This window comes from Peromyscus maniculatus, chromosome 4, assembly GCF_049852395.1.
Source record: "Peromyscus maniculatus bairdii isolate BWxNUB_F1_BW_parent chromosome 4, HU_Pman_BW_mat_3.1, whole genome shotgun sequence".
In the NCBI taxonomy this organism is placed as follows: Eukaryota; Metazoa; Chordata; class Mammalia; order Rodentia; family Cricetidae; genus Peromyscus; species Peromyscus maniculatus.
Window position 1 is genome coordinate 66,696,761 of NC_134855.1, and position 24,505 is coordinate 66,721,265.

The 24,505-nt window shown below is 37.9% G+C and overlaps 1 long non-coding RNA gene across 1 annotated transcript; it reads right to left on the reverse strand.

Annotated features, from left to right (window-relative positions):
* Nucleotides 1-4,984: 4,984 nt before the first annotated feature.
* LOC143272720 (uncharacterized) lies at nucleotides 4,985-23,713 on the reverse strand. The gene is made up of 2 exons (XR_013050333.1): nucleotides 23,583-23,713; nucleotides 4,985-5,130 (listed from the first exon to the last, which is right to left on the reverse strand). It is a non-coding gene; the product is annotated as an uncharacterized LOC143272720 (long non-coding RNA).
* Between the last annotated feature and the right edge of the window lie 792 nt (nucleotides 23,714-24,505).

The following is a 24,505-nucleotide window of genomic DNA, read 5'->3' on the forward strand; positions in this document are numbered from 1 at the left end:
AAAAATCATTAAAATAATTTGTATACAATTTCCTCAATCTATAATTTACTGTTATATGGATGATATCTTTCTGACTGCTTCAGATACAGATACCTTAGAACAAAACATCTAATGAATTAAAGAGAATTTTTCCTTGTTAGGGATTACAACTTGCTTCTGAAAAAAATACAAAGAGGAGATTCTATTAATTATTTAAGGTATAAGATAGGTTTATAGAACATTCACGCACGGAAAATACAAATCAGAAGATATCAATTACAAACTATTAATGAAAAAATTGCTGGGAGGTATAAACTAGCTACAGTCCACAATTGGATTCACCACTCATGAGCTAAGCAATTTGTTCCCAATCTTAAAGGTGATAATGACTTAAATAGTCCAAAAATATTATCAGTTGAGGCTGAGAGAGAATTAGTTCTACTAAAAAAGAAATTACAGGATGCACATGTGGATCAACTGGATCCAGAGCTTGATGGTATCCTAATCATTCTACCTTATACTTACTCAGTCACCTACAGGAATTCTTGTTCAGAAATAAGATAATATTTTAGAATGGATATATTTATCACACAAACAGCAAACAATAAAAGAGCTATGAAGAAAAAGTTTCTGAATTGATTCTGAAAGGAAAATTGAGACTTCATCAATTAGCAGGAATAGACACAACAGAAATTGTGGTAAACTTTTACTAATGCTGAAATTGACTCATTATGGGAAGAAAATGAACATTGACAAAGAGCTTGCAGTAAATTTTTAGGGGAGATTAGCAACAAATAAGCCCAAAGCAAGAGACTTCAGTATATAAAAAGAACTAATTGGGTCATCCCTCACATTGTATGAGGAACACCAATTTTTGGAGCCCCTGCATTCTATACTGATGCAAATAAATCAACAAAAGCAGGATATAAGTCAGGAAAAATAATTAAAGTGGTTCAAAGCCATTACAGTTCAGTTCAAAACCAGAATTATGTACTATTCTTGTGGTATTATTAGATTTTCCAGAACTTCTTAATATAGCTACTAACTCTCAATATGCAGAAAGAGTTGTTTTACATATTGAAACTGATGAACTTATTCAGAATAATTCAGAATCAACTTTGTTATTTATTCAGTTACAATTAATCAGAAATAGAAATCATCCCTTGTGTATAATACATATAAGATCTCATACTGGTCTACCAGGCCCTATGGCAAAATGTAATGGTAAAATTGATCAGCTATTGATAGGAAATGTGCTAGAAACCTCAGAATTTCATAAGGAGTACCATATTAATAACAAAGTTTTGAAGAAAGATTTTTTTATATCTCTTAAGAACAAGTCAAGGAAATTATAAAGAAATGTCCTACTTCTTCTTTGTATAACCAAACTCCATTACCTGCATGAAGTAACCCAAAAGGTACACAAAGAAATGATATTTAGCAAATGAATGTGTTTCATTTTGCAAAGCTTGGAAAATCAAAATATGTCCATCATACCATAGATATATATTCGAGATTTCAATGGGTAACTGCTTCAAGTTCTGAAAAAGCTGATTACACATTTATTTAGAAGTCATAGCCATTATTGGGATACCTGTACAAATTAAGAATGACTATTCTCTAGCATATGTCTCTAGTAAAATTAAATAGTTATTTTTTTTGTGTATTACAACATAAAGTATATTACAGGTATACCACACAATCCTACAAGAAAACTAGTTAGAGAAAGACCTAGTAACACTTTAAAAGATATGCTTAATAAACAGAAGGGGTAAAAAATCACCAGACATAGATTACACAGTGCTTTATTAACTTTGAAATGTTTAAATGTTTATGAATAAGGAGAAACAGCTGTGGAGAGACACTGGATAGTAGAAAAACTGTGGAATTAAATCAGACTGTATATTTTAAAGATGTGTTGATCTCAGAATGGAAACTAGGATATGGTTTTCACTGGGTAAGGTTTTGCTTTTGTTTCCACAGGAGAAGAAAAGTTATGGATACCATCAAAATTGATAAAGATTTTGAAGAGGACAAACCTCTTGATTAAGAGAGGTGATAGTTCATCAAACAGCTTGGCCATTCAATCCAAACTAACTTATAAGATGAACAAATGCCTTCCATTTGATTGGATATGAAAAAAGGTAAAAATTCAATTAAAAGATAATATTTATTTCTGTTGCAAAAAAAATGCCTTAGCAAATATATAATCTGAAAAGAAAAGAAACTCCTCAAAGTTAAGGTTTGGACAAGGTTTTGTTTTTGTCTTTCCAGGAGAATAAAAACATTCAACTTAAGGAATCTAAATATCACTGGACAATGAGATATCAGAAGAAAAGGGATGAATCGTCAAGAGAAAATATCCCAAGAAAAACAGTAAATTAGCCTAGCAGTATAGCACATCTCCCACACTGTAGAATTTCATAAATCTCCCAAATACTTGTTTTTGCAGCTCTATACAAACATAAAAGGAAAATAGGCCTTTTATGGTTTCTATTCAATTAAAAATCAAGGCTGGCTTTGGAGTTGGAGTGTGGCTCTTTTCTTCTCTAAACCCAAGCATGCTTGTAAATGGTAAATTGAAATTCTCCATCTCATGTCAGAAAAGCCAGCTGGCATGGGACAGAAGAAAACCAAAATTAAGGGACTATTCTATTGCCATTAATCTCATAATGGTTTTGTTTTGTTTTGACTCTTTAAAACTTTTCTTAAGATATAAATATTATCTCAAAATCTATAAGATCATTATGCTTAAATAAACTTTCTGTCTGGATTTACTAGTCATACAGAGTACTAATTAATTCTAGAAAAAAGCCTCATCTAGCTTCCTGTATGTGTTTTGGGGTTTGAGTCTGAAGATGGTAATTAGGAATAAGTTTGTGTACCATGGGTATACTTAATAGATTGTGGTCCTTTAACCTTTCAGAGATCTGCTGAATATGGTATTTAAAATGTTTAAGCTTTTTACAGTGAACCATGGCCATTTCTGGCACTGACCTTTGAGGTAGCCAAAAAGATAATGGGGCCCTGCAACAATGAAACCAAATGGTCAATAGTAAGGAAACCACCTGGACTGTTTTCATCATTAAGCTGAAACACACCACTTAAAGATCAGTTTTGGACTATAAACTGCTCAGGACAACTTCAAAGAAGCTAGCTGAGATGGTCCAGCCTCACAGACTACTCTAGCCAGGATGTCAGTTAAGCTCTGTACTTCCCCATCACACAGAGACTGGACAAAAAGTGATACAGCTAGCTCTCCCACAGCTTGATACTTATTCCAAAGTTTCCAGGGTCCACTAAATATGCTGTCACCCCAAAATAACATGAAGTAATTTTAAGAACATGGCATACACAATCCCAAGAGGTGGAGTTGGTGGTTTTTGGTCATTCAGTGGGTAATGGGTGTTTGTCATAGTTTAGGGGGTTAGTTGCAAGTTATCATGGAAAAACTAAGCAAAGGAAGTTAGATTCAAGGATCTCTTTGTGAAAAGAAAAAAAAAGAAGATATAGGAATGATAAGATAAAAGGGTAGATTGCTAAATCTACTTTTAAACTAAAAAGCAACTACTAGTCTCAACTAGTTTCCATTGGTATGGATTTTTTATAATTATACAAATTTAAGGTTAGTTTTGCTACAACATACTCTATACATGCTTCTACTCTTATTACTGTATCATACCTATGTAACTTATTTATAAATGTAATGTAAAGTTCTATTCCTTGAAAGCTACTATTGCAAACTGTTTAGGATAATTAGGAAATGAAGGCTGGTATTTCATCACATATAACAATCAAACTTGTAGTCATGTTAGGTACTAGTTTAATTAATTACAGAAATAAGACTTATTTAGCCTCATGTACGCTTTCAAAGTTAAATGGAGATATATTTTAGATAGGTAGGTAGTCTTTAAACACTTTAGAAATCTATAGAATATGGCATTTAAGATGTTTTAATAACACAAGGCTTTTCATGACAGTGAGATATGTCTACTCCTGGCAGCACCAATCTACTTCAAAGGAGATGATGGGCACCAAAGAGCCTCTATATGGAGTTTGCTTTCAATGTGGCAAAGCTAACCACTGGATAAGAAATGCCTCTTTCTCTGACTGATGACAGTATACTGTCCAAATTGGACAAGCAGGACACAAAAGAAGTTAACTGCTGAATTTTGCCCAAACAAAGTAGTCCAGTCCTTCAAAATTTCTGCTTCATGGAAAAGTCTGTCAGATATTCTAGGAATGTAGGAAGAAAATGGATGCTCCAAAGTTGCAGAGGAACCTTGGTTGACTGTCCAGACAGCCAGCTGTCTCTGTCATTTCTATCGTTTTGGAAGTTACTTACTCTACACTTCTATTTTTTCAGACAATGGTTTATCCTTCTCAGGTCTCTGATGGGGTTGAAGAATAGATAGTTATAGTTCTACCATTTTCTTTGTTACCAAATTAAAAAAAGAAAAACATAAAAGATATGTAAAGTTTATCAATGTTGAGAGACATAAAAACTTAAATTGTCTATCTAAGAAAATATATGAAGTTTTAAAAGGGTACTTTTAGAGTGGTAATACAAGTTTTGATAGGAAGTGGTTTAGGTACCAAACTTTGGAACACCACAATAGGATAGATAATAGAGTATTTTCTCTGAATTTGCAAATACAAATGGACTGCACATTGTGAATGTAATTCTTTATTATTATTTTTTTCTTTTCACTTTACATACCAACCACAGATTCCCCCTCTTCCCTCTTCCCACCCCCCAGTATTCTCCCCCAACCCACTCCCATCCCCATGTTTTCCAAGTCAAGGTCTCCCATGGGGAGTCAGCAGAGCCTGGCACATGCAGCTGAGATGTTTGAGTGTATTATGAAACCCAAGACTGCATTAATAAATTCAGCCTTAGGTCAGGAGGTGGATCCTGCAACCAGCTGATGGGAATTAGTGGTAGAGAGTATGGAGGAGCCAGGAAGACAGATAGAGAGATGCCCAGGAAGGACCATGGAGAGACTTGTAGTTTGGCGGTCTTTTTTTTATTTGAGATAGCTGGAGAGATGCTCTCTTGCTGGGTCTCTGGAAAAGAGGAAGGTCAGGTGATCTCTTCTCAGCCTCTTTGAGCTAGCAGCTTGTTAGTCCGCAATCTGACAACTCCCAAGTCTATATTGGTAAACAGAATGATAGAGACAGAGTTAAAAACTACATTTGGTGGCAGCAGCAGAGCAAGTGCTGACAGGACCAGAAATCCCTCCAGGATGCAGCCTGAGCTACAGAGCACTGGCCATGAGGTCATAGGGCCACAAATGGTAGTTAAAATATCAATAAATTCAGGTGTAGCCACTAAGCCAATTTAAAAAAAAAAAAACAATACAACTGGATCCCTCAAGTTCCCATCCCAACTACCCCAAATCTACCCTGGAGATCTCTCATATTTCACTTTCCCAGGGAGATCTGTGCATTCCCTATTTGGCCTTCCTTCTTACCTAGCTTCTCTGGAGCTGTGGGTTGTAGTGTGGTTATCCTTTGTTTCACACCTAGTGTTAACTTATGAATGAGTACATACCATGTTTGTCTTTCTGGATCTGTGTTATCTTACTTGGGATGATTTTGTCTAGTTCCATCCATTTGTATGCAAACTCATGATGCTGTTGTTGTTAACTTCTGAGTAATACACCATTGTAACACAGATTGCTATATGGTCTTATTAGTGAAAAAAACCTGGACCAGATATTAGAGTGAAAGCTGAAAGATCAGAGGAATAGAACAAGCCAGTCACAAATTCTTACTGCTAGGAAATCCTCAGCCCAAGAGAGAGATATTTCCTATATACCTTTCTGTGCCCTGCCATCTTAATTCCTCTCTATGCCCAGCTACATCACGTCCTCTTTCAGCCCAGCTCTATCACTTCCTGTCTGTCTATATAGATCTCCCGATATTTATGGTCAACTAGTACTGGGATTAAAGGTATGTGCCACCATGCCTGGCTCTGTTCCCATTGTGACCTCAAATTTACAGAGATCCCGATGAATCTCTGCCTCTTGAATGGTAGGAATAAAGGCATGTGCTACCACTGCCTGATCTCTATGTTTAATATAGTGGAAGGCTTTTTCCTTTGATCCCCAGGCAATCTTTATTTGTTAGAGAGCATATAAAATATCACACACTCCATTCCACATTTCTTTATCCATTCTTGGTTGTGGAGAATATACATTGTTTTCAGTTCTAGGTATTATGAATAAAGCTTTTATGGATATTGTTGAACAAGCGGCCTTGTGGTATGATCAAGCATCCTTTGGATATATGCCCAGGAGTGGTATAGCTGGGACTTAAGATAGATTTATTCCCAATTTTCTAAGAAGTTGCCATGTTGATTTCCAAAGTGGCTATACAAGTTTGCATTCCCATCAGCAATGAAGGAGTGTTACCCTTGCTCTACTTACTCTCCAGCATAAGCTGTCATATGTGCTTTTGATCTTAGCTATTCTGACAGGTGTAAGAAGGAATCTCAGAGTCATTTTGATTTACGTTTCCCTGATGGCTAATGATGTTGAACTTTTTTTAAGTGTTTCTAATCCATTTAGGATTCTTCTGTTGAGAATTCTCTATTTATGTCTATGCCCCATTTTTTAATTTGAGTATTTGGGTTTTTGATGTCTAGTTTCTTGAGTTCTTTATATATTTTGGATATCAGCCATCTGTCAAATGTGGAGTTGGTGAAGATCTTTTCCCCTTCTGGATGCTACTGGTTGTTTTGTTTCTATTGACAGTGTTGTTTGCCTTAAAGCTTTTCAGTTTCATGAGGTCCCATTTATTAATTGTCAATCTTAGTGTCTGTGCTACTGGTGCTACTGTGCTACTGATTTAGGAAGTCATCACCTGTGCTAATATATTCAAGGCTATTTCACACTTTCTCTTCTGTCAGGTCAGTGTAATTGGATTTTTGTTGAGGTATTTGGTCAACTTGTACTTGAGTTTTGTGTAGGATGATAGATATGGGTCTATTTGCATGCTTCTTCCATGACAACATCAAGTTACACCAGCACCATTTGTTGAAGATGCTTTCCTTTTTCCATTGTATAACTTGGGCTCCCTTGCCAAAACTCAGGTGTTTATAGGTGTGTAGATTTATGCCTGGGGCTTCTATTTGAGTCTAATGATCCAACTGTCTGTTTTTATACCAATATCATGCCGTTTTTATTATTAAATTTCTGTAGTAGATCTTGAGATCAAGGATGATGATACTTCTAGACATTGTTTTATTGTACAGGATTGTGTTAGCTATCCTGGGTTTTTTGCTTTCCCATATGAAGTTGAGCATTGTCCTTTCAATATCTGTAAAAATTTTATTGGAATTTTGATGGGAATAATATTGTATTTGTAGTTTTAGGACAAGACAATCTTATGGGTTTCACCAAACAACCCAAGCTGACACAAGGACAGAAGTTTGCTCTCTACAAATTGACAGTTAGTCCCATTGTCAAGAATACCTTTCACACAACACATTGCACATAGACAGGCCAAGACTGTATCTGCATGGAGCCCTCACCCTTAAACTCAAGTCTCTTTAGTGAAGGAAGATACGCAGCATGATACCAAAAGTAAAACCTGGGCACCATCCCACCCACAAAAACATTTGCCTATAATTTGCCCTCCTTACAAGAGATGCTGGGACAATGGTGACACAGAACTTGTGGAAGTGGCCAACAAATGTCTTATTTACCTGAGGGCCATTCCATAAGAGGGAGTCCATGAAGGAAGGAAGGAAGGAAGGAAGGAAGGAAGGAAGGAAGAAAGAAAGAAAGAAAGAAAGAAAGAAAGAAAGAAAGAAAGAAAGAAAGAAAGAAAAAGAGAAAGAAAAAGAGAAAGAAAAAAAGGAAAGCAAGGAAATTATTCCTAATGATATTCTGCTGTACTCATACATCATTGCCTTGTCCTTTCATCATCAGAGAGGATTCTTCTGGTAGCAGATGGGAATGAATGCAGAGACCCACAGCAATACATTATGCAGATAGTCAAATTTGGAGATCTCTATTGGGCCCTTCCCCTCAGAGATCAGGGAATATTTTGGAAGAAAGAAAACAATATTAAACTAGAAATCCCAAAGGAAGATCTAACATGTAAAATTAGTTAAGCAGAGAACAGAACATCAGGGCCTCAACTCTCCAATCAAAATACATAGACTGAATGAATGAATCAAGAAACAAAATCCATCTATCTGCTGTCTACCATAAACATGTCTTAGTTTAAAGATAGGCAAGTGGCACATTAAGCTGCATGGTAGATTTAGCCTTTGCTAGTACAAAACAGAAAAAGAGGTTTCTGGGCTACACGCTGCTTTGATAGAAGCATAGACCCACTATTTCTGAGAGTTGATGGCTCCCAGAGCTGGTGGAAAACGTACCACCACCATGTTGGGAAGCTGAAGTGGGTGGAGCCAGCAGCCACAGTTTCAGTCTTAGAATGCTGCAGTTTAAAGCAATAGACTCAAGGTAATATAAAAAATAAGCCATGTAAAGATGGCTACCACACAGAGAATCTAGATTATGTTCCCTTTGATATCTGTAACTAAAGAAAAACATTTGATTGCAAAAGCTGTTGAGTTATGCCAAAATATATATTTTGTACCTTGACTTCAAAATTTGGATGTAAGGATATGTTGCTTTGGAAAGGAGTCTCTGCTTTTGTTTCCACAGAAAGCCAGAGGCTATGGATTTGTCCCAGATTAAGATACATCAGGTTTGACCAGCCAAGACCCCCAGAAAGGTCTCCAATGACACCAAAGCCTAGATGATCCAACATCCAGAACCGTTTCAAGGCAACTGGCTCAGACTATACACCCTCACGGACTACTCCATAATCCTAAAATTTTCTTTGTGTCCCCATAAGATACAATGCACCCCTCCTGCAGGAAGTAGTAAGAGGAGCTATGCCCAAATTCCCAAATATACCAAGCTGGCTTTGGAGATGTGTAAAAGTGAAAAACTTCCTCTTTAAAAAAAAAGAAAAAGAAAAAAAGGGGGAAGTACTGTGGGATGGTCTGTATGTCAAATTGCTCTGATTGGTCAATAAATAAAATACTGATCGGCCAGTGGCCAGGCAAGAAGTATAGGCGGGACTAACAGAGAGGAGAATTGAGAGAACAGGAAGGTGGAGGGAGACACTACCAGCCGCCGCCATGACAAGCAGCATGTGGAGATGCCGGTAAGCCATGAGCCACATGGCAAGGTATAGATTTATAGAAATGGGTTAACTTAAGATATAAGAACAGAGCCAGGCGGTGGTGGTGCATGCCTTTAATCCCAGCACTCGGGAGGCAGAGCCAGGCGGATCTCTGTGAGTTCGAGGCCAGCCTGGGCTACCAAGTGAGTTCCAGGAAAAGGCGCAAAGCTACACAGAGAAACCCTGTCTCAAAAAACCAAAAAAAAAATATATATATATATAAGAACAGTTAGCAAGAAGCCTACCATGGCCATACAGTCTGTAAATAATATAAGCATCTGTATGTTTATTTTATAAGTGGGCTGTCAGACTGCTGGGGCTTGGTGGGACCCAGAGAGAAAACTCCAGCTACAGATAGGCACTGCCTGAGAGTAAAAGATGAACAAAACTACTTTGGTGAATGAGACAGGAAGCAAGAGACATCTCAATCCCAATATCTGACAAAATGGATTCAAACTGAAACTAATACTCTTGCAAATGGACCAGAACTTATCCTGGGTACATGAAGTGGCTTTTTGGAGACCATTCCCTATGGTGGGATATCTTGCTCAGCCAGGATCCAGCAGGGGGCTCTTGGTCTTGCCCCAACTTGGTATGTCAGCCTGTTTTGACTACCCAAGGGAGGCTCTACCCCAAAGAAAAGTGGATAGGGAGTGGGGGGAGAGGTGGGAAGATTGGAAAAGCAGAAGGCAGGGGGAACTGTGCCTGGTATGTAAGATGAAAAACAATTTTTAAATAAAATAAAATGTTTAAATAAATAATACAAATTATTATTTTTAAAAAACACCTGTACTCAGTAAAGCTGGAAAAATGTAACTGAAATGTACACGTTTTGGATTCATCCAAAACCCAATATTAAGCCAAAAAGTCAACAACATAAACACTCATATTGGGGAGGTAGAAATAGTAATAAAATCATTCTAGTTTTTTAAAAAGGCAAGAACAGATAGATTTGCCACAGTATTCTACAAACAGCCCTTCTCAAACTATTTTAAAAAAATTGAGCCAAAATGAATTGTCTCAAGCTCCTTCTACAAAGTCAGTATCACACTGACATATGAACCAGTTAAGGACAATGCAGAGGAGACTACATCTAACACCCCTAATGAACATAGACTTTAAAGTACTCAAATAAATACTTACAAACAGAATACAGATATACATCAAAAATATTGTACACCATGACCAAATTAGCCTTATCCCTGAAATTCAGGGATATTTCAACATATGTACAAGTCAATAAATCTAATAAACCATATAAATGGACTTAAAGACCAAAATGTCATGATCATCTCAATATTTGTAGAAAGAGCCTTTGAAAAAACTTCCAACATGCCTTCATGATAAAAAAAAAGTCTCAGAGATAGGGTGAAAGGGAATATCACCTCAACACAATAAAAGCTATATATGAGGAACACACAGCTGACATCATCCTAACTAGAGAAAAGCCTGAATCACCCACTGTAATCAGGAAGGAGACAGGGGTGTCCACTGTCTCCACTCCTTTTCAATATTGTGCTTGAAATATGAGCTGGAGCAATAGGGAAAGAGAACAGATTTAAAGGGATATAAACAGAGGGTGTTAAAGTCAAATTATCGCTATTTGCAGATGGCAAAAAGCTGTACATTAGAAATCCCCAAACTTCTACCAGAAAACTTCTAGAAATGGTCAATTAGTCAAGGCAAGGTTTTGGGGAGAAGATACTGGCTTGGTCTTTCATGTTTTTGGTATTCTTATGATGAGATCTGGTCATGTGTACTTCCTTTGTTAGGTCTGCGTTTTTTATGGATAAAGCAGTTTGGGGAAGAAGACAACATGTAGGGAGAGGTTGGGTCTAGGCTTTGATTTGTCTTGGGTGGAATGAAGTCAGGTGGATAGAGAGGACTGAGATGGTATATGGGACAAGCTTACTGTTAAGAACTGCTGTGGATATTGCTCTATATAAATAAAATGCTGATTGGCCAGAAGCCAGGCAGGAAGTATAGGCAGGACAAGCAGAGAAGAGAATTCTGGGAACAGGAAGGCTAAGTCAGGAGACGCCGCCAGACGCCGCCATGAGTACCAACATGTAAGATACTGGTAAGCCACAAGCCAGGTGGCAAGGTATAGATTTATAAAAATGGGTTAATTTAAGATGTAAGAACTAGATAGCTAGAAGCCTGAGCCATTAAGCCAAACAGTTTAAATAATGTAAGCGTCTGTGTGTTTTATTATAAGTGGGCTGTGGGACTGCCGGGGCTTGGCAGAAGCTGGAGAGAAACTCTCCAGCTACAAAGAACAGGCAGTATATGGAGGCAGGAAGATAGGTCAGAGCAGGAAGATTCAATTTAACATTAGAAACCCATTTGGTTTGGTGAGTAGGTGGGGAAGATCCTGGCAGAAACACAGAGCTCCTTTGCCATGGAGGTAGGAAAAGTTTGGGCACTGGTTGTGATCCCAGGCTAAATCTGATGGTCTGAGAAAAAAAAGAGTGGATGATGTCTGGAGTACTCAACCAGGCAGGACACAGGAGGATAGATGATGTGGGATTGATGAAGTCTGGGAAAATAGTTGGGTGCTAGAAGTGGTCCAAAAGCCAAGCACATGAAGGCCTGATTGTACAACCTAATATTATTTTCTGATAAATGGGCATAATATTAAAATAATGTCTAATAACTTATTGGGATTGCCATAGATCAGTGCATCTCTCAACATTCTTCAGAGAAGATTCTTATGCAGTAAATGGAAATTAACACAGATACCTGAAACTGGTCAACTTGCAAAGAATTAGTCTTGGGGGTATTCATGCCTAAATGGGATATGTATATCACATATCCTTTCTTACAAGGTTCATAGACTTCATGGACGATGAGGCAAAAAGATTGTAAGAGCCGGACATGGTGGGAAACTTCAAGAAATCAGTGTTTTCTGGAAATTGATTGATAGCTGCACATATGAACTCACATTTGTTGTGACAACATGCACAGGACCTGTACAAGTTCAAGCCATAAAAAATCTCTTATGTGAAGGATAAAAGGTGGGAACAAACATCACAACTGGCTGAGGAGTTATCGGTATTTGGTAACTGCTAGGAGAAGAATCAGTTTTCACTAACAGTGTGACCCTGATAAGTGGATCACACTTGAGTAAAGACAACACTCCTAAGAGTAGCTGAGAAACACAAACTGAACTCCATGTATTTAGGGGGAAAAGAGAAAAGTAGAAGTTTGGTGGGTAAGGAAGTAAGGGTAGATGTGGGAGGAGCTAAAGGAGATCCTATTTGGTAAATAGGATCAAAATATCTTACATGAAATTCTCAAAAAAAGAAAATATTATGTATTTATATATAAAACTGTTATTATTCTCCATATTCATCCATGTCCTATTTAGTTAGTAATTTTTTAGACTGAATAATATTCCATTACACAGATGTATATGTAAGGGGTATATAATATCTCTTTTGTTTCTTTCTCTTATTATTACAGTTTAAATTGTTTTGTTATAAAGGAATGGATAGAATGTACACACTTTCCCCATTCCTTCTTATATTCCCACCTCTTCCTCTGCTATGACCATTGAGCCTTATATACAGAGATGCTGTGTTATAGATTCGCCCACTGGGCTGGGTACCCCATAAGCAGTTGTTCTGTTTGGACCAGTTGTGGTTCTGTGATGGTCACCTGAAGTGTCCTGCAATGAACACCATCTGTTGCAAAGAGAAGTTTTTCTGATATAGTGAAAGTTACACTTATCTTTGCATATAAAGAAAAGTATTTATAACACAATTAGGAATTATTCTGGTTTAATAAAGTGGTGAGGAAGGATACTCCATTATGATCCTTAACTTCGCTAGCTGCCGGTAATTGGTTAGAATAACAGAACCAGACAGGATTGCCCTCCTGTTGGCAGTTGTTGGTTACTTCCAAGACACTAATACAACTATTGCACATTTAGGGAAATCTTGCCATTCTGATCATTGTTGTGGCTCATAGACATCACGGCTGGGTAAAAACATTGGCTACTTCCTTCCATTTTCAGCTTGTAGCGCCTTCCAATACTATGAATGCTAGTCCTCAGGAAGGAAGATTGTGGGTCACACACAGCTTATGTCCTCCAAGTCCTGTATTTGACATATATGGTGTCGTCACAGAAACTTTTAGCTACAATTCTTATTATCATCTGTAACAAATTGATATTATTTTTCTTATTCCTGCCATAAACCAAAGACCCTTTTTATTGGGTGCCTACAAATACAGTATATATCCATGTACTTTCACAGAAGACATGTTAACTAAAGGCTGTTGCTTAGATGTAGGAAGAGTACCAAGCTGCTATAAAAACACATTTCAACATCACTCCCATTCTGTCTTTCAGAGAAGTTTCCAAGTATACTAGTGAATACCTGAAATATAAGGAACACAGAAAAATAATGTCAAAACTTACTAAAAATGTTCGCACTCTAGGAAAATATCTTCATACAGAATCAAAATGCTATGCTTCTATGCATAGCAAAAGTCAATCTAATAAATAGAAATTAGCTCACCCAACAAATGCAAAAGTGAGCATCACTGAAATTATATGAAATTCTATCTTTTCAATCAATTATACTGAAGCCATCAAGGAGCTGGGTTTAAGGAGGTAAAATAACACCATTGTGCCTCACAAACAAGGCAAGTACCTAACAAATCAGTGATTTCCGTTCTCAGAAACACTGTGGTAGATGTTGTACAAGTTAAAGTCTTCACTCTTTGAGACCTCTGAGCAGACTCCCTAAAGCTGGTTTCTTCCTCATTTAAAATGTGTTCCTCCAGCCTGGACCACATCCCTGGGCACCAGCCACTCCGGGGAAGACCTGCCCAACTTGCCCCCAGGTTCTGGCCACCAGGCAGATTCCCTTCTAGCCTCACTGGAAAGGATCCCCTTCTCCAAGACCCCCGGCAGACCCTGCAATCTCCACACCCTGCCCCCATGCCCATACACCCAAGACCCCAGCCACTTCCTGAGACTTAGAGACCGGCCCCCAGTTCCCATCCTGCCCCAGACTTTCCTTCTAGACCAGAGCTCCCATCCTGCCCCGGACTTCCCTTCTGGACCAGAGAGAGCTCCCATCCTGCCCCGGACTTCCCTTCTGGACCAGAGAGAGCTCCCATCCTGCCCCGGACTTCCCTTCTGGACCAGAGAGAGCTCCCATCCTGCCCTGGACTTCCCTTCTGGACAAGAGTGCCCATTTTGCCCTGGACTTCCTGTCTGGGCAAGAGCTCGTATCCTGCCCTGGAGTTCCCATTTGGACAAGAGAGCTCCCATTTGGACAAGAAAGAGAGACTTCCTGAATCTGTCAGCTCTGTCTGGACCAAGTGCACTGAGAAGACCAAGAACGAACCACAAGGAGATGGGAAGATGTCAAGGCAGAAGTACATACAACAAAATGAAGAGCAATACAGCATCACCAGAACCTAGCTTGCTTCCAACATCTTGACCTGAACATCAAAAATTGGAAGAAACAGAAGAAACCAGCCTTATGAAAAACATCATGAAGAAGGTAGAGGCTTGTGTAGAGGAAAAGACCAAAAAAAATGGGAAGAACGCTATGAACAACTAGAGGAAAGGGCAAACAAATTAGAAGAAAACAATAAAGTCCTCGAAGAAAACAATAAAGTCCTCGAAGAAAACAATAAAGTACTGAAAGAAAATCATGAAAAAGCAATGAAACAAATGAAGGAAACAGTCCAAGACCTGAAAATGGAAATAGAAAAAATGAAGAAGACACAAACAGATGCTGTGGGACGGTCTATATGTCAAATTGCTCTGATTGGTCAATAAATAAAACACTGATTGGCCACTGGCCAGGCAGGAAGTAGGTGGGACAAGGAGAGAGGAGAATTCTGGGAAGCGGAAGGCTGAGGCGGAGAGACACTGCAGCCGCCGCCATGACCAGCAGCATGTGAAGACGCCAGTAAGCCACCAGCCACGTGGCAAGGTATAGATTTATGGAAATGGTTAATTTAAGATAAAAGAACAGTTAGCAAGCCTGCCACGGCCATACAGTTTGTAAGCAATATAAGTCTCTGTGTTTACTTGGTTGGGTCTGAGAGGCTGTGGGACTGGCGAGTGACAAAGATTTGTCCTGACTGTGGGCAAAGCAGGAAAACTCTAGCTACAAACAGAGGGAATGCTGGAAATAGAAAATCTGAGTAAACGATCGGGAATTTCAGATACAAGTATAACCAACAGAATGCAAGAGATGGAAGAGAGGGTCTCTGGTGTTGAAGATACAGTAGAAGAAATAGATGCATCAGTCAAAGAAAACACTAAAGCCAACAAAGTCATGACCCAAAATGTCCAAGAAATTTGGGACACCATGAAAAGACCAAACCTCCAAATAACAGGGATAGAAGAAGGAGAAGTACACCAACTCAAAGGCACAGAAAATATATTCAACAAAATTATAGAAGAAAACTTTCCCAACTTAAAGAAGGAAATGCCTATGAAGATACAAGAAGCCTATAGAACACCAAACAGACTAGACCCCCACCCAAAAAAGTCCCCTCGACACATAATAAGTAAACAACTAAATGTACAGAATAAAGAAAGAATATTAATAGCAGCAAAAGGAAAAAGGCCAAGTGACCTATAAAGGCAAACCCATCAGAATAACACCTGATGTCTCAATGGAGACTTTGAAAGCCAGAAGGACCTGGGCAGAAGTAATGCAGTCACTAAGAGACCATGGATGTCAGCCCAGACTAATATACCCAGCAAAACTTTCAATCATCATAGACGGAAGGAACAAGACATTCCAAGACAAAGCCAGATTTAAATAATACTTATCCACAAACCCAGCCCTACAGAAAGCACTAGAAGGAAAATTCCAACCTAAGGAAGTCAGATACACACTCGAAAACACAGGCAATAGATAAAGCCACAGCAGTAAACCCCAAAGAAGAGAAGTACACACACACTACCACCAAAAAATAACAAGGATGAACAATCACTGGTCATTAATATCCCTTAATATCAATGGAATTAATTCACCTATAAAAAGACACAGGCTTACAGAATGGATACAAAAGCAGGACCCATCTTTCTGCTGCATAAAAGAAACACATCTCAAATTCAAAGACAGACACTACCTAAGAATAAAAGGCTGGGAAAAGACTTTCCAATCAAACGGTCTTAAGAAACAAGCAGGTGGAGCCATCCTGATATCAAGCAAAATAGATTTCAAACTAAAATCAATCAAAAGAGATCAAGAAAGGCATTACATACTCATCACAGGAAAGATCCACCAAGATGAAGTTTCAATTCTGAACATTTAAGCCCCAAACACAAGGGCACCCACATATGTAAAAAAAAAAAAATTACTAAAGCTTAAACCACATATAAAACCCCACACATTAATAGTGGGAGATCTCAACACCCCACTTTCACCACTGGACAGATCTCCCAAATCGAAACTTAACAGAGAAATAAAGGACTTAATTGATGTCATGACCCAAATGGACCTAATAGATATCTATAGAACATTCCATCCTAACAAGAAAGAATATATCTTCTCAGTACCCCATGGAACCTTCTCTAAAATCGACCACATACTTGGCCACAAAGCAAATCTCAACAGATACAAAACAATTAGAATAACCTCCTGTGTTCTATCAGACCACCATGGTTTAAAGTTAGATTTCAATAACAACAAAAACTACAGAAAACCTACAAGCTCATGGAAACTAAATAATGCTCAACTGAATCACCAATGGGTTAAGGAAGAAATAAAGAAAGAAATTAAAGACTTCCTAGAGATCAATGAAAATGAAGACACCACATATCCAAACTTATGGGACACTATGAAAGTAGTGCTAGGAGGGAAATTCATAGCACTAAATGCCCACATAAAGAAGTTGGAGAAATCTCACACTAGTGACTTAACAGCACAACTGAAAGCACTAGAACAAGAAGCAAAGTCTCCCAAGAGGAATAGACACCAGGAAATTATCAAAGTGAGAGGTGAAATCAATAAAATAGAAACAAAGAAAACAATACAAAAAATTAATGAAACAAAGAATTGGTTCTTTGAGAAAATCAACAAGATAGACAAGCCCTTATCCAAACTAACCAAAAGACAGAGAGAGAATCCAAATCAACAAAATCAAAAATGAGAAGGGGGACATAACAACAGACATTGAGGAAATCCAGAGAATTATCAGGTCATATTTCACAAACCTCTACTCCACAAAACTGGAAAACCTAAAAGAAATGGACAATTTTCTGGATAGGTACCACATACCTAAGTTAAATCAAGACCAGATAAACTATGTAAATAGTCCAAAAACCCCTAAATAGAAACAGTCATTAAAAGTCTCCCAAGCAAAAAAAAAGCCCAGGACCAGATGGTTTCAGTGCAGAATTCTACCAGATCTTCAAAGAATAGTTAATACCAATACTCTCTAAATTGTTGCACACAATAAAAACAAAAGGAACATTACCAAACTCCTTCTATGAGGCTACAATTACCCTGATTCCTAAACCAAACAAGGATGCAACAAAGAAAGAGAACTACAGACCGATCTCCCTCATGAACATTGATGCAAAAATACTCAATAAAATACTGGCAAACAGACTCCAAGAACACATCAGAACAATTATCCACCATGATCAAGTAGGCTTCATCCCAGGCATGCAAGGGTGGTTCAACATATGAAAGTCTGTCAATGTAATACACCATATAAACAATCTCAAAGAAAAAAAAAACACATAATCATCTCACTAGGTGCAGAAAAGGCATTTGACAAAATCCAACACCACTTCATGATAAAGATCTTGGAGCGATCAGGAATACAGGGAACATACCTAAACATAATAAAGGCAATTTATAGCAAGCCAACAGCCAACATCAAATTAAATGGAGAGAAACTCAAAGCAATTCCACTAAAATCAGGAACCAGGCAAGGCTGTCCACTCTCCCCATACTTATTCAATATAGTACTTGAAGTTCTAGCCAAAGCAATAAGACAACATAACAAGATTAAGGGGATACAAATTGGAAAGGAAGAATTCAAGCTTTCACTATTTGCAGATGACATGATAGTATACTTGAGTGACCCCAAAGATTCCACCAAGGAACTGATAAAGCTTATAAACACCTTCTGCAACATAGCAGGATACAAGATCAACTCATAAAAAATAGTAGCCCTCCTATATACAATGGACAAACAGACTTAGAAGGAAATCAGAGATACATCACCCTTTCCAATAGCCACAAATGACATAAAATACCTTGGGGTAACACTAACCAAGCAAGTGAAGGACCTATATGGCAAGAACTTTAAGTCCCTGAAAAAAGAAATTGAAGAGGATGTCAGAAAATGGAAAGATCTCCCATGCTCATGGATAGGCAGGACCAACATAGTAAAAATGGCAATTTTAGCAAAAGCAATCTACAGATTCAATGCAATTCCCATCAAAATACCAACACAGACCTGGAAAGAATAATACTCAACTTCATATGGAAAAACAAAAACACAGGATAGCCAAAAGAATCCTGTATATTAAGACAACCTCTGGAGGCATCAAGATCTCTGACTTCAAGCTCTACTATAGAGCTACAGTAATAAAAACGGCTTGGTATTGGCATAAAAACTGACATGTGGACCAATGGAATCAAATTGAAGACCCTCACATTAATCTGCACAACTATGAACATATAATTTTTGACAAAGGTGCCAAAATTTTACAGTGGAAAAAAGAAAGCATCTTCAACAAATGGTGCTGGCATAACTGGATATCAACGTGTAGAAGGCTGCAAATAGATCCATATCTGTCACCTTGCACAAAGCTTAAGTCCAAGTGGATCAAGGACCTCAACATAAATCCAGCTACTCTGAACCTGCTAGAAGAGAAATTAGGAAGTAGTCTTGAATTCATTGACATAGGAGATCACTTCCTAAATACAACACCAGTAGCATAGACACAATCAATCAATGGGACTTCTTGAAACTGAGAAGCTTTTATAGAGCAAAGGATATGGTCAACAAGGCAAAGCAACAGCCTACAGAATGGCAAAAAGTCTTCACCAACCCCACATCTGACAGAGGACTGATATCCAGAATATATAAGGAACTCAAGAAATTGGACATCAAAACGACCAACAGTCCAATTAAGAAATGGGCTATAGAACTAAACAGAGAATTCTCAACAGAGGAAACTCAAATGGCTGAAAGACATTTAAGGAATTGCTCAACATCCACAATCATCAGGGAAATGCAAATCAAAACGACTCTCAGATAACACCTTACACCTGTCAGAATGGCTAAGATCAAAAACACTGAAGACACCTTATGCTGGAGAGGATGTGGAACTAGGGGAACTCTCCTCCACTGCTGGTGGGAATGCAAGTTTGTACAACCACTTTGGAAATCAATATGGCGCTTTCTTGGTTTCTTAGTAAATTGAGAATCAATCTCCCCCAAGATCCAGCTATACCACTTTTGGGCATATACCCAAGAAATGCTTACTCATACCACAAGACAACTTGCTCAGCTATGTTCATATCAGCATTGTTTGTAATGTCCAAAACCTAGAAACAACCTAGATGCCCTTCAACTGAAGAATGGAAAAATAAATTGTGGCACATATACACAATGGAATACTACTCAGCAGAGAAAAACAATGACATCATGAGGTTTGCAGGCAAATGGATGGATCTAGAAAAAATCATCCTGAGTGAGGTAACCCAGACTCAGAAAGACAAATATGGTATGTACTCACTCATAGGAGGATACTAGATGTGGAACAAGGATGACTGGACTGCTACCCACATCACCTGGGAGGCTACCTGGAAAACAGGACCCCAAGAAAGATACGGGTTCACCCAATGATGGAGAAATGGCTGAGATCTACATGAACAACCTGGACATGAGTGGGAGTAATGAAGGGTGAGGGTGAAGGGAAAGAGAGCCTGTGGGAGGGGGAGATCTCAGCTGGATCAAGAACAGAGAGGGAGATCAAGGAATAGGAGACCATGGTAAATGAAGACCACATGAGAAAAGGAAGAAACAAAGTGCTAGAGAGGCCCACAGAAATCCATAAAAATACCCCCACAATAGACTGCTGGCAATGGTCGAGAAATAGCCGGAACTGAACTACTCTGATGATGGGATGACCAAACACCCTAACAGTCGTGCTAGAAACCCCATCCAATGACTGAGGGATCTGGATGCAGAGATCCGTGGCTAGGCCCTGGGTGGAGCTTCAGGAGTCTAATTAGCGAGAAAGAGGATGGTTTATATGAGCGAGAATTGTTGAAACCAAGGTTGGATAAAGCACAGGGACAAATAGCCAAACGAATGGAGACACATGATCTATGAACCAAAGGCTGAGGGGCCTCCAACTGCATCAGGCCTTCTGAATAGGTGAGACAGTTGATTGGCTTGATCTGTTTGGGAGGCACCTAGGCAGTGGTTCTGAGTCCTGTGTTCAGTGCATGAGTTGGCTGTTTGAAACCTGGGGCTTATGCAGGGACGCTTGGCTCAGTCTGGGAGGAGGGGACTGGACCTGCCTGGACTGAGTGTACCAGGTTGATCTCAGTTCCCTGGGGGAGGCTTTGCCCTGGAGGATGTGGGAATGGGGAGTTTGCTGGGGGGAAGGGGAGGGTGGCAGGAGGGGAGAGAACAAGGGAATCTGTGGCTGATATGTAGAACTGAATGATATTCTAAAATAAAATAAAAGGAAATAAATAAATAAATAAAATGTGTTCCTCTATGTGGAAGATGCCAGGACATTGAGATCCTCCACAGACTTCCCTAAATAATGATTTCAGCAAAAAGTTGATACCTAGTATTTGAGCTAAAATGAAACCTTTTGAATCATTAAGCCAGGAAAATATTTCTTCCATTTATATTTGCAACATAGCCTATTACCTTGTTTTACACCATTGTTATATTTAATAAATAGGCTTATGACAAATTTTAGAAAATTTCAAAAAAATTTAAGTAATCTCTCCTAAACAGATTTCTTCCCTTAAATAATCACTAGAGGCAAGAGATTGGTGTAGCAGGAATGGTAACTTGTCTTAATTATAAAAACCCGGAGTCAGATATGGTGAAAGCTGAAAGACCAGAGAAGCAGAGCAGCCAGCCACTGGAAAGACTTCCTTCCTCTCAGAATCCTCAGACTGAAAGGGCCAAGTTCCTACCTCCACCCTGCCTTATCACTTCCTCTCTCCACCCTGCCTTATCACTTCCTCTCTCCACACTGCCTTATCACTTCCTCTCTCCACCCTGCCTTATCAATTCCTCTCTCCACCCTGCCATAGCATAGCTCCCCACTCTGATCTCTAGGCAAGCTTTATTTGGTAGAGCACAAACAAAATATCACCACAGATTGAATCTTGCCAAGAATGAGTAGCTAACTGCCAAATTGATTTGAAAACTTTGAAATGTAAAGAGAAAATTTTCAAATTGTAATATTTGAAAGCTGAGAGTTGCCAGTCATCTGGACTCTGCTTTTTCCTTTCTCCACATTTCTTGTTGGTTTTTTCTTTTGTTTTGTTTTTGCTTTTCCCCAATCTCTTCCAAATCCTTCATTTTGCTTTCTCCTTTCCCCAAAGATATAATTGGGTCTGGTTTGCAGGGTCCCTTTCATTGCCTCCTGGAAGATTAAATATTCTATTTTACCTAAAAGCATATTTTTACCTCTCCCTCTTCAGTCTATTTAGACAAAATTCTCTTCATCCTGACTTTTTGGGCCTCCAATTACCTCTTCTGTTTCCCACCTTTACTTTCTCTCTATCATCTTTATACTAATCACTAAACTTATTGCATTTTCTTTTATCTTTTTTCTCCATTCATTTCCAATAATCTAATTCCAATTTCTAATAATAACTAATATATTAGTATACAAAGGAAATCGAATTCCTTTCCATCAAAACACTGCAAAAGACACATTTATCAGCAGTTCATGAAACATTCTCTAAAATATAGCATATACTAGATCACAAAGCAACTATTTAAAAATTTTTAAAAAAATGTAAAATAATTCATTATATTTTATATAACCACCATAAACTGAAGGTCATAAATCATGAAGATTATATAACACATCAAAGAGTGATAAATCAGTGACTATAGCAATCAAGATAGAAATCAAATGAGTCTAGAATTGAATGAAAATACAAGACACAAAAAAACTGCATATTGCAATGAAGGCAATCGGAAGAAGGAAGTTTAGAGATTTAAGTGCCAACATCAAATATCAGCTAGGACTTAAATAAAAATCTTAATTATGTACATTAGGTCATTAGCAAAGCAATTCCAAACCAAACCTAAACATATTAGACATATAAAACTTATTAAGATTATGGTACTAGTTAATAGAATAAAAACAAAAAAATGCAAAAAAAATCAATAAAACAAAGAATTTATCCCAAAAGATTGTTTGAAAATGATGAAGAAGTCAATTACTTCCAAATTATTTACATTAATTTACTCTTGGTCTATAAACATTTTACATTTGTGAAGACTTTGAATGCTGGAGTTTGTTTTAATAAAACTATTAATGAGAAACCTATTAATGTTTGTTAAAATCTACTTTACTGGAACATAATAAAGTTCCAAATTATGAACTTTATGAATAATCAAGTAAGTTAACACAACTGATAAACATATATTGGTACTTCCACACAAAGTATATAATGAACATAGATTATAACCAGCTAAAGGAAGAGATTATTTTATATAAATGTGTTGGGAATATTTTTATTATCACTATAGAAAGAAAGCAAATACTCAAATTTAAAATTACTTTAAATGTAGATCACACAGTATCACAAAAAATTGCTATGCAAGATAACACATACATAAATACAGTTTTATCATTTTATGGTACACTCTGTCTTAGGGTTTCTACTGCAGTTGAGACTATCCCTTCACAAATGGCCTTTCCTGATTTCTTGTAGCACAAAATCTCAGCATCTCCGTGACCCCCTCAGGCCTTCAAAACCAGTAGCACCTGGGAAACTCTTGCACATTATCAAGTGGAGTTGCCAGCACAAAGAACAGCCATGGCTCCCTCTGTGCTTCTATGGGCTGGCCAGGAGGAAATATTTCCTAGATTTTGCCTCAATTATGCTTGTCTCTCTTTTTTTTTTTTTCTTTCTTTTAGGGTTTCTGGGTTTTTTTTTCCCAATACAATTCAGTTCTACATATCAGCCATGGATTCCCTTGTTCTAGCCCCTCCTGCCCCTCTCCTGGTCTCTTCTTAATCACAGCTGATACCTTTACCACAGATGACCACGATAGATTGTCCCAACAAGGCAAAAGTTTCACTTTAGTGGTTCTGGTGTCTTGTTAGTCAAAACCAACACTTCAGCTCAAACTGACCAGAACCAGAGATTCTTAGTCCAAAATAATACACAATATACCTGATAGAGCCTTTGCTTCCCTCTGAAACCTCGCAAGCCAGGCCTCCATTGTCAGCAATGTTCTCAACATTCTTATTTTCCAAGGTCTCAGAGAACATCCCACTGAGCTCTAAGCACTCCATAGCCTTTCCAGCTTAAATGCCATCACAATCCTCCATAAAATACATGTCTGGGTCTGTCACAGTGATGTCACAATCACAACTATTTTGTCTTTATTGAGTTTTAATTGCTGGGATAAAACCCCATAACCTAATTAACTTGGGGAGGAAAGTGTTTATTCCATAGAATGATTGTAGTCTATCATGAAGGGAAGTGAGGGTATGAGCCAGAGTCAGTGACTGAGGCAGAGACCATGTACAAACTTTACTTAGTGGTTTGCTCCCTATTACTTCACCATTTGGACTTTTTATATACTACCTACCCAGGCATGGTACTTCCCACATTAGGCTGGGCCAACAGATACATACACATTTCTGAACAATTATGTACATTGTAAATATTAATAATTTTCTTGATAAATGCTAAACATTATTTAAATTCTTATACAATAAGTTTAAATTACAAGTTTGTGTTCATCAAAATAAATGGTAATGGTGACACAAAACTCACACACAAGAAACGTGATATATAAAAAGTATTTAGTTTACAGTATAGCCAAAAAAAAAACATCAATAAAATTATAAGAGAAGTACACTTTATTGAAAATTGGACAAAAAATATTATGGAAGATGACAAAAGTGTGATGCCCAATAAACATGAAGATATGATTAACTTAAGTAACAATAAAGAAAACTAGAATCATGGTGACTACCGGTCCTATACCCACTACATTGCCAAAAAATACCTAGGTTCTCACAATGACAAGTACTGGTACAAATGCAGAACATTGAAACTCATACTGCTAAAACTGATTGCTGAATGTT